The following is a 12,197-nucleotide window of genomic DNA, read 5'->3' as shown; positions in this document are numbered from 1 at the left end:
TTACAATTACTTTCTTCATTGTTTTCTACTTTCTTTTAAACATATTTGGACTTACATAGTTTTGTTGTATTTAGAATTCTACATGTAATTTTCAGAAGCGACAGTTATACAAGCTCCTGCCATTGTTTCCAATCTACATGAAATGTCTTTTAAAGAAGAGGTGAATGTGTTCAGGGATTTTAAAAGATGGAACACATATAATATGAGACACATCAACTTCATAAACCGTGTAGGACATGGAAAAGTCTAGGCTAGTCATAGGTTTCATGTTTTGGAAGGTTTTGTTTCTAAATAAGAATATTTTATTAAATTGCACAAGAAAATATGAAATAAGTCATGATTTGGGAGGTGAAGTGAAAGTCTTATCAGGGCCTTAATAAAGAGGAGGGTAAGAAATAAAAACGTAGTCATCTGTGAAATGCATAGATAAATGAGGAAAAAAATCATTCCTTTTTGCAGTCTTCCCTTTTGGAATACAAGATTTTTGTTACCATCAGAAAAAATACATAAAATTTTCCAGTACTTAAAGTTTTAATGTTTATATGTGCATGTTTAATGTCTGTGTTATCAGTTCACAGCCGGCAAGTCCAGTAACGAAAGAGAGGCACCATAGACGTGAAACTGGTAAGTATCAAAGAGTTTTGAACTGATTAGGTTTTGATTTGCAGTTCTATGAAAGATTAATTTTTTTAAGGTTTACAGAATTATCAGCATTTTTGAAAATTGTTGCCCTACTAGGTCACATACCTTATGTAACTATGGGGACTCCAAAATTCCTTTGATTGCTAATGAAATGGGTGTGTGAGCATGTGCTTTTTTATGCTTTTTTTATGCACTAATTTATGGGTTATTTGTGACAACTGGTATGGTTGATAGGTAGGGAAGTGATGGTTCAATTTTTATATCTTGTCTGACTAGTTGTGTGATAAAAATCACAGATTTTCTGACTGTTATGTAAGGAGCAACATCTGCTTTGCAAAATTATCAGAAATCCTACAGCTACTCACATACAAATAGAAACCACAGAAAGTCCAACAGTGATTCTTTCGTGGCTAGATTCAAATATGACATGAAGTGACACAATGATCAGCCTTACAAATTCTTAGTTGGTAACTTGATCACCCAGTGATCTGCTACAGAGTGCCATAGAGTAACTGTGGAAGACACACAGTTCTATTATTCAGCTTCATATTTTGAACTACCCACAAGGGGACTTCTATAGCTAAGAAATAAGCTGAAAAGAAGCCAGAATTCAGGGTAGAGAAGATAACTAACTTGATTAAATAAGGGATAGAGATGGTTATGGTCAAGTTTTGCCATTCCAGATTTGCTGCCATTCTGGGGACATACCTATTTGGGCTATTTACCTTCATTCAACAAATGTACATAGATAGCATGATTTGGAGAGAGCAAGTTATCCAAGAAGTCTTTCAAAAAGTAAAGATACAGAAGATGGTGTCAGCTCTTCCTCTTACAAGGCAGTCACTGGACTGCATCCCTTCCCTTTGATAACCCTTCTCCTTGTGAGATACTTTAAGTCATTTCTGCACTCACCATGTGTGAGAACTGAATGTCTCTCCCAAACTGTGTCTTGTGGAGTACATGTTCTCTGGGATCTGGCCTGCTAGAGTACCTCATTTTGTGTCACAAACCTGAACCTTTGACATCCAAGCTTAGGTGTTCCTCACTGAGACATGTTACATTTGGAAAACAAAAAATTTTGCAAACAATAGTCAGAGCTTTCGAGTGAAAGGAGAATTGTGGTGCAATTCCCTCATGTTGCCAGTGAGAGTGTTCATCAGTTGTTATAGCATTTGATCCAGCAATGATCTTGAAATAGATGAGGAAAATGCCAAATATACTTTTTATTGAACTAATCACATGATTGAATTAAGAAAAAGGGAAACTTAGAATACATCTGGATTTTTGTTTGCTCTAAAAGTACTTGTGATATAATCATGAGAATCATCACTTATGCTCATTTTTAAACTCAACAGTGAATTTTATTATTTCTGATTTTTCAAAATTAATATTTCTTTCTCAAGGCCTTTCAAGCACTTGAACTTCACTTTAATATAAAGTTTTGGTACTTTAAACGGTATTATTAAATGTACTTACTAAAACTGCTTCACAGGCTTAGGAGACTCTCCAGAGTGAGAATTTGGAGTTTATATTCATTGCAATCAATTATGACATGTCTAGCTGATTTGTGAAAGTGATAATTAACATGGCCCCACTTAATTAAATCAATAGCATCATGTAATTAAAATAACATGATATGCAAATATTCTCAGTAGCAATTTCATGCATAATCTGCAGGCTTTGAATTATTTGGTAGAATGTGTGCTTATTGATAGAATATGAAATAAACCAAAAGATGTGATAGGTTTATGGTCAGATGCTGATTGCAGGAAAACCTGTACTCACATGGTGTGTTAGTTTACAAACTCACTCTACACTCTGCTCTCTGCACTCAGGATATTGGTATGTATCCCACAGTAGCTTTACTAACCATATATTATCATGAGAGTCATGGGTAAGAGCACAGAGGGAAGCAATACTTTATCCCCAGTACGACAGTATCAACAGCTCACAAGATGTTATTAAGGTAGCAGAATTTTAAAATTCTATATTATAAACCAATAATTTCAGTAAAACATTTGAATTCTTTAAAAATAACCTATTTTATCTGGAAAAAAAGACTCCATACGTGGATGTCTTAGTTCTATGACCTAGGCTTTAACAGGTATGACAAAGCAGTGTAGCTAACCTGAAAATGGCCACGGCTGTAGTCAGTGGCAAGAAGGTGATCGTTTTGTATCACAGTACTAAACAAAAATGGAGGGCATTAAAAAATATCAGTGAGGTCTCCCCTCTGCCCCATAAGAGTTGGGCCTTTGGAATTATCTTGTTAGCTATAGTAATAAAAAGCTGTAGAAAAGAAAATACATTATTAAAATTACTGAATTAAGACAGAGTTTGAAAATAGTGAAAAAAAATTTCAAATTTTAAGGTCATGTTCTGCTGTTACATCAAGAGATATTGTGACTTTAGGCAACATAATTTAATGAATATTATTTTAAAAATCCCCTTATGGATGGCCAGTTCCAAAATCAGCAGCATTTGTGGTCAGTAGTCAGATCCACAGTCATTACACATCACAGACAGAAAATTATTAAAGAAGAAATCATCAGGAAAAAATAATTTATACTTCTAATAAACTCACAAAGGCTAGTACATTTACTTCAATTTTTCTTTTTCTTTTAATGTTCTCTTTGGATTATTTTATTGCTTTATAAAAGTACAAGTAGCATCTGTTTTATGTAGTGTAATAAGGATATTTTTATAGGTTTTAGCAGCTTGTTTTTTATACTTTCCATGATTTAATTTAATGTTGTGATCAACCTTTCTTCCTATATACTGTGATGTCACCCGGCATGCTGCACATTTCCTCTGTATTTACATAATGCCATTAGGAACCAGAGATGAGTCTTTTCAGTGGCAAAGTATAGTCTGAGCAGTCCCACAGGATATGGGGCTTTCTGCTCTCTGCAGTGTAACTTATGTCAAGCCTGAAATGGATTTGTCAGAGGGGTCACCAGTGGTGTAAAGTGGTTTTAATTTCACTCTAGAGTTTAGGCACTATTCTCTGAAGGTAATAAAGTAAAACTTGTAATTTCAACGAGCCGTGTAAAGGTATTGCTTGTGTTGTAATGCACAAACTAACTTGGCCATTATTACTGTTACAACTATTCATGACATGAAAAGCAAAGAGGAAAACTGTACTCCCACATTTGTCATTAATGTATACAATTTAAAAAGCTTCCCCACATATTTCCTTTCAATCTGCAGAAAGCACTGTCACAGACAATATTGTTCAGAAAAGTGGAGCTAAATTGCAATGAGTTTATTAAACTGTGTTTGTATTCTACCTGCTTACAAATCAAAGCTGTCTCATGCTTTGACACTATCTCAATTGCCAGTTAAATACATTAGTAAAGGCATGGACTTCCAGATTTCCTTTCTTTTTTAACATTAGTTTTTTATATTTTTTCAAAAGGACCCCAAATTTGAGCAATACTCTTGATTTTCTGGGGTTTTTTTCTGTGTGTTGTTTTTTTGTTGTTTTTTTTTTTTTTGCCCCAGCTGGCTAAATTACCAATAACAATAGTGGCCATAACTAACTTGATTACTTTAATGCTTGCAAAGGTACCATGTCATGTTTCATCCCTAAGGGATGACAGGAATAGAATGCTCTCAACCAGAATCTAAGCTAACACTATTAATAGCTGTCATGCTCTCAAGGGCTGCTTCTTGCATGGTACATAGTAAGCAGAAGCAGACTTCTGCTTACATTGTTTTACTCTGTTGCTGCTTTAAAAAGTCTTATATTTTTCACCTGCTTCTTGTAAAGAGGGGTAGTGTAGCTCACAGCAAGTTATCCAAAGCGTCTCATAGTGTTGCATGTACACAACGTGAAAGAGGGCTTTCCACAGAAAATAGTTCTGATAATGTCAAGTGGGGAGTTTTTGTGTACTTAAACAGCAAATTATATTAATCCAAATTGTGGAAAGTACCACATTTGCAAGTAAAGTTTTTTTGTTTTTCTTTTTAAATCTCTTCCTGTTTGTTTGGCGTAGAATCTTTCAAGAAGAGAGTTAAAGCTGTAAGCAGTTGCACTCAGAGTATTTGAGTATGAGTAGTTGCAGCCAGATGTATCTCCTGTTGTCTTTCCAGTTGTATGGCTCATGGGATCCCATATGGAATATGAAATTTGCTTCCTCATATTTAACCACAGATACAAACATAATTATCACCCTTTCCAAAGGTGGTCAAGACATAAGGGCACATACACAATTTATAACATGGATCAGTACTATTTCTTTAAAGACTGTAAATGTCAGGAAGCTGTGGTTACTTTTGAAGATTTTGATGTACTTTGAGAGAGGAAAATTTGAATTGAGAGGGGATTGAGCTGGGAAGGGATGGTAAGCATAAAGTTACTTGAGAATGTGCAATGTAGCATCTGAGGTTTTGGATGATCCAATATGTGCTATATAAATAGCTCTGTGTGTGTCTTCTATGGTGAGTGAGTGGAAAATAAACTGCAGCCTACTAGTTTGCAGTAAGCCATTACCAGAGGATGGTGGCAATAATTTCTCAGGTTCCCAGCAGAGGATGACTTGAACAGTGACCTATGAATATGCTTCCAGTGGGATCTTCCTGCAGCTTCCACGTCCCATTTTACTGCTCTTTGAAGTCAGAAAGAACATTAAATAAGGGCAGCAGTAGATAGCATCTGCTTATCTCTTATAAGAGATAGAAGCAGCTTATACCCAGAGCCACTAAGCTGAATTAAAACACTGAGAAGATGGTATCATTTTAAATGTGATTTGTTCAGTGATATAGCATTCAGTAAAACAGTGACTGGAAAAGATACTATGATCTTATTAGAGTGCATGTTATGGGTGGAAAATTCAAACAGATGGCTTTACTGCTGTGTGACAACAGAAAAAAGATAGACCTTTAGTCTAAAAAAAAAAAAAAAATTAGTTTTAAACTTAATTGTTTAAATGGAATAAATTTATATGTGTAATACAAGTGGTAAAACAATTGGATTCCTATTCAAGGCAGTCCTTGGGAAAGATATCAGAAAACCAAATAATGATTTTTTTTTTTTCTTTTTTGTGTTAATTTTAAAATTTTCTTTAAGGAACGTTCAAATATTGACAGAAAGGAATTTTCCCAAAAACGTTCATTTTTGAAGAAAACTCCGTTGACACAGTAATCTCAGATAAATTGCAAGTAGTAAGTGTCTCAGCAGCATAGGTGTATCCAGATGGTTATTCAGCATTTTAGAACCTAGTGACATTTGGAAACTTTTGGTAAATATAAAAGGACGATGGAAAATAAAAACTTTATCAGAATTTTTTTCTTTATGAAATGATATCTTGCTTTGATTTGAAAGGGTGGGTTAAAGTCTCTAGGTTTCTTTTTAGAATAAAACTTCTGCTTAGAGACTTTTAAGTTTTCTACATTAATATCCACTCTAAAGTAAAAGATCACAAAAAAGCACATAGGCATTGTAGAGTTTGCTCAAGATATACTGCATCAGAAGGCACTGGAAACAGGAGTAAATATGGAGATTCAGGGTATTGAGGAGCTCTTGGAGACTGCAATTTCAGCAGTCTCTAGCTCAGATCAGGACTGTACAGTGGTGGGGTCCATCTTTAGCTTTATATTTTCCACAGAGCATGCTCACTTGGAGACCACACAGCAAATGGAGCCCAAATACTCAAAGCAGAGAGGATATGTATGGTTACTTCAATAGCACTCCTGGTTCAAAATAAAACACTAATGCAGATATAACTTCATTTCCGTATCAAGCTGCAAGTTACACAAGGGTAGAACCAGTATTTGAATTCTGGCTGTTGCTCTAACACGAACTTTTTACCTATAAGCAGTACTTATTTTCAGATATCAATGTTTCTGCTTTTCAAAGACATTTTGCATACTCGTTGTTATTTACATATTCAGTTTATCATTTATATTGTGCACTTTATTTTGGCATATGGGTTTATCACCAAAAACCCAAATATTAATATATAATTGCCCATATTAGGGAGCAGAGCTAATTATTTTCTCTATTGTCTAGAGGAAAATACAGAGAATGAAGCATGACAAAGATATGTCAATATGTTACATTTTCTGAGTGCATTTGGTTCAGGGAAAACCTGTGTTCAGATGATTTTTCTTACGTATTTGATTTTGTGCTTGTGTATTGCATAAATATATATTAAATGCATGATAAAAGAAATATTATGCATAAATGGAAGTCTCAGGAGCCACGATTCTGTACTCAACTTCCTTCTGCTGAGAAATCATTCTTTTACAAGTGGATTCTACTGACTGTGATGAAAATAGAGACTGTGATGAATTCATTGTGAGACAAGGTACCTCGCATTGAAGGGTCAGATTGGCTGTCTGTTGTCCTTTATTTTCTCCATGTCTGATTATTTACCTCCAGTCTGCATTCCATGACTGTTCCAGTGATCAGAAGTAGTTCCTCTTACATTTCTAATTCACAGGCTGCTAAGGGAATCTTCTAAGAAAACACTAGATCCAGAAAATACTAGAGTAGTTACTGTCTGTTGTATCAACAACCCTAATTTTAAAATTCTTTCTCTTCCTTTGAGGTAATTTGCATGGAAGTTAGTCATCTCTCACTGTTTTGTAAGCTTTCCTCTCCCTTTTTAAATAGGGACAAGGAGGTATGAATTTGAAACGAAATCTCCTTTGTAAATCTGCCTGATTTCATATATTTAAATTAGATAATTCATTTTAGCATAAATGCATGGGTGGTTTTAAACTTTGCGTATGAAATACACTTGATATGGAAAAATATTTCAGTTTCTGCTGCCATTTTGTATGACGAAGGTTAGCACACACAGTATGTAAAATCTGAATCCCTCTGAGGGAGATCCTTATTTGAATTGTAGATGAGAAATTTCTAAAAGTATAATTAGCTTTGCTTGATACCTTTTTCTCTTCATTTTGTGAAGAAATATCACCCACAAACAAGGACAGACAAAAAAGATGCTTTCTCTTGCCTTCTAAGCAGCTGGGAAGCATTGCCCTGTCATGTTCTCTGATTCATACCTCAGCTATAATTCAGGAAATCCCAAGTGGGTTTTGAGTTGGGAGTGTCTTAACAGGCCAAGCAATATAAAGCAGAAATAATTTAATAACACTTTCTCTAATGGCAGTCACAATAGCACTCCAGGAATGCATTCTAGCAAAAGAAGGTGTTTTCTAAACACATAGGTGTTTTCTCCAGTTTGAAAGAGGATCAGGATGCATCTTTGAGCAGTTGTCCATTAATTCTAGTCATTTGTCATTCTTTTTCCATTGTGTTTTCTTTGAAAGGGCTCTTGAAAATTTAGTGAGAGGACAAAAAGAGATTTCATGGAAAATTTAGAAATCTTCTCAGTGGTCCTCTGAATTGGAATTAAATAAAAGAGAGAATTTAAATAAGACACAAATATGAACTCTAACTGCTGATGGCAATGAGTCCTTTTTATGTTTAAATAAGCATTAATATTATTTTAATTATTACAATAATAACTTCCTGTCTTTAATGGTAAATTATAGATATTGATTTGATATCCACATAACCCGCCTTCTGAAGTACTGACATTAAAAAAAAAAAAAAAAAAAAAAAGGTAGGATTAATATGGTGGGATCTCACCCATCAGAAGAAATGTCAGAAGAAAAGAGATACAGAAATGCATTACCTCATACTGCCTGTGCAGATTTTGGGGTAGTTTGTTTCTTTTTTATTCAACAGATGTTCTACCTTTTTTCCTCAATGGGTGCTACTTCTCATTTGCTAAGACAAAAAGAATTATTAAAAAAAGAAAGAGTGAAAAAGGAACCTTAGAATCCATTCCATCATTTTATTTCTCCACTTGTATTGCTCAGCTCTTAGGAGCTACGCCCTGAAGAAATTGCTCACAACTGTTTGTGTCTCGTCACAATTTCAGGACAATTTTAGCACATTTCTGCACTTTCTAATGACCTATAATTTTGTTTTCATACACTTAACTTCACAGGTTGAACATCTTTGAAGTGATCCTTGAACATGTGTTTAAATTATAAACTTTAGGTGCTGTAAATCGTCATTCAAATCTAAAGCAGTCTTAAAGACAGAGGCTGACAGAAGAGGGTAATTTCACCTTGTGCCTTGCCAAGCAATCTGGGCAGCAGCAGCACTCTCCAAGGGGTGGAATTGCTGCTTCTGTAACAACACAGACAGGCTGGCTCTCGTCTTGTTGATTGGTTTATTTGGCTGAGTTCGTGCTTCTTTGTCTGTATCTTTCTGAATTTAGTTGACAGACTCTTTGACAGTGTGTTTTCTCTGGAAGACAAGTAAAAAATGTACCACTTCACAGGTTTGAGCAAAGAGTCTTTTCCCTACCAACATGTAAAACGTGTTTGATTAGTGTTATTACAGTATTGTGGAAAGCCAGGGTGAAAATGAAACTCTAATTTACCCCTTTTGTTCAAGTACTTTAATTTTTTTTCCCTTTCTCTCTTATTTGTGTATTCCTAGCCCCCTTTCTCCAGTTACATGACATTTTCAGAATATTTTATAGCTTTTGCAGAAACAGTCTTTCAGAAAACCATTTAAACTGACATCTTCAAATTCCTTTAGCATTTTCAAAAGCTCTCTGAAGATGAGGAGTGAGATTTATAAGCCAGTCAGCTTTTCCTTTAGAGTGGATTTTTTTTATTCTGGCCTTTTTTCCCCGTTTCCTTATCCATTTCCTTTTCTCCTTCCATACACTCTGGCAAGACCATGTAGTCCAGATTTTCCCTCCCATCGCCCATGTATTTTTAGAGTGTATTTGTTCAGTTGGTTTCTGGCGTTGAACTCCAGCACCTTACCATACTGAAATTAAGCGTCCTGTGAAAAATTTAAGAAAGCATGAGGAAGCTCGGGCTTGCACCAGGGAAAAAAACACCTGGTGGCTGTGAGGCAGCAGCAAGGAAGAGGATGGGGACTGAGGAAGCCAGAATGTGCATGTGGGGAGAGCATATTTTGCTGCCCTGAAGCACCAAGCAGAGGCAGCAGTTGGTGCAGCCCAGCACTAGTTTTGTGTGATGCACAGTGTTTTCACAGGATCCATTCAAGTCAGCCCTATTGAATTCCCTAAACTCTCCAGAGGCAGTAAGGTACTGAGGTACTTAACCATTCAAGAATGTCTACTTTTTGCCATGCTGGTGTGGTTTTCTAGCACATTCAGTGCCATCTATTTTAAATGTATTGGGCAATCAATTTAAAGTTGTTATTGTAACTGGGGCTTGAGAATTTAATAAGCAAATACCAGAATCCATTCCTTGCTTTTTAATTTTTACTAAGATGTTGTTCAATTTCAGACCTTAAAGCAGTCATGCTCTTCAGATTATTGAATTGAATGAGTCCATAAGTCAGACCAGTTCTTAACAGTATTTTTCTTCACTGATTTATTTGGCTGAATGGTACAGTATCTGCTTGTGGGATAAGCAAAAGGAAATGCAAATCTGAAGTTAGATCGTAAATATAAAGCACTGCAATACCTATCAAATCAATGAGCAGCAGATCACAAGACAGTCTTCCCATTTTTTGTTGTATTGCTCTGTTTTTTGTCAGCATGTATAGGGGAAAAAAACGTCCCCTCATACAATTTTTAAATGGATAAAATGCAATTTTCCATATAGTTTCACATGTCCCTCATTGATTTTATGAGAGAATGTCCAGAGAAGCCAGGACTGCATAACTGAATTATTTTGGTTTCCTTTTCCATTTCCTCTTCCAATTTTTTAAAAAAGCTCTTTCTTTCCCTAGTGTTTTGTTTTTTAATTTAATTCTTACTGAAGAAAAAAATGCTGCTTGATTTGTTTTCTTTTGTATTTTTCATCAAGAAAACCAGCAAAATATTGCAAAATGTGAACAAATTATTTTTTAAATTACTAAAACGTCACTTAGAGACACTTAGGCTAATGCTTGGAAAAAGTAGTCACATTCCCGCTCTTGTTATGCTTACTGCAGTATCACTCTAGAAGGCAATGATTTTCCTGGGCTTGTCTTCAATACCCATCACACTGGAAATACAGAAGGTTAAAGGAAAGTCCCCACAAATAAGGCTGCAGAGAGACCAGAATTGCTATTCTGGAAACCAATCAGCCCTCTGAGAAGGGACGGTTTGAATGACAGAATTCTGAAAATATAAAAAACTCTTTCCTCAATATTTTGCAAAATCTGACCTTAGATTTCAGCAGGTGAACAATTTTTTCACATGTTTTCTTGAAAATTGCATCTTAATATTAAAGGGGCCAGAGGAATTAGCTTTTAAGAGTTGTGTATCATGATTTAATTGAAAATATTTAAAATGTCTTAGGAATTGTTCAGTGGAATAAAAATACATTATTTTTAAACAGGATGCTATTGCTTTCAGATGGAATTGATTTATTTTTCCCTTTATATTTCCATTTTACCACTGGAATAAAACTGGAATAATTTGTGACTCCAGCAGCACTGTAAGTATACCCTATCTTGGGGACCAGCGCTTGGCCTTACTAACTAGAGGTCTCCGTACTATAATAGGAACAGTTTTGTCATCTTGTACATTCCTGATTTTCTTCTGAGAATACCTTATGTGATAGAATCAGCTTTTGCCAAATTCTGGTGTCTCTTAGAAAAAAACGTCACCTATTCTCAGATATAAAAAAAAGCCCATAGACATAAACTGTATGGATATTGCCAACAGGGGTTTTATGTTGTAGTTTTGTTGTTGTTTGCTTGTTTTGTTCTTGGTGGTGGGGGTGGTAGTGGTGGGTTGGTGTTTTTTTTTGTTTGGTTTGGGTTTTTGATTGTTTTTTGTTTGGTTTTGGTTGTTTGTTCATTTGTTAGAGGGCTTTTATTTTGGTTTGGTTTTTTCTGTTGGTTTATAGTTGTTTTTGTTCATTGGGGTTTTTTATTTGTTTTTGTTTGGGTTTTTTTTTCAGATGATGTGATTTTTTGGGGTGTGTGGGGGTTACTCCTGGATACAGAAAGGGCCACTTTAAATCAGGAGAGCACACTTAATGCCCTGTTTGAAGCATCTTTACATAGTTCTGGCCAAAGTCCTTTTTCTGGAGGTATTTTAAAGCCAGGCAACTCTGTTTGACTTTCTTCACTTTGCACTGCTTTTTCCTAACTTTTCCTGGTGGAAAACACAGGTGTCAAGTTCAGCTCAAAACAGGACAATATGATGGTGAAATCATCATGCAGATAAGTAGCAGAAAGGTCAGGTCTTCACTATGATCAGAGTAGGACCCATCTAATCTTCACTTTGTACTGATTTATCCTGTTTCCACTGCCCTGAAAACAAAAGGATCCTGAAAAAGTAAATGAGTAAGCTGCAGAGGTTGTCATTAGGGGATGCATTCCTAATATAAATAGGTGTCCATTTGTGAGTACAAAATAAATTAGAGTTTGCTCTGTTATCTGTATTTATTTTCAGGCAATTTCCTTTCATTTACAGAAATGCACTTGTCTATATTCTGGGGTCAGGTGACTGTGAATTAAATGAGATGTTTTTGTTCTCAGTGAAATGGCAAACATCCACTTGAAAAATTCACTTACCATCCAGAAAAACACTCTTCAGAGTGGTGAC

Source organism: Poecile atricapillus, chromosome Z, assembly GCF_030490865.1.
Source record: "Poecile atricapillus isolate bPoeAtr1 chromosome Z, bPoeAtr1.hap1, whole genome shotgun sequence".
NCBI classification, from domain to species: domain Eukaryota; kingdom Metazoa; phylum Chordata; class Aves; order Passeriformes; family Paridae; genus Poecile; species Poecile atricapillus.
The sequence above is the reverse complement of the archived record's forward strand: the minus strand, read 5'-3'. Positions refer to the sequence as shown.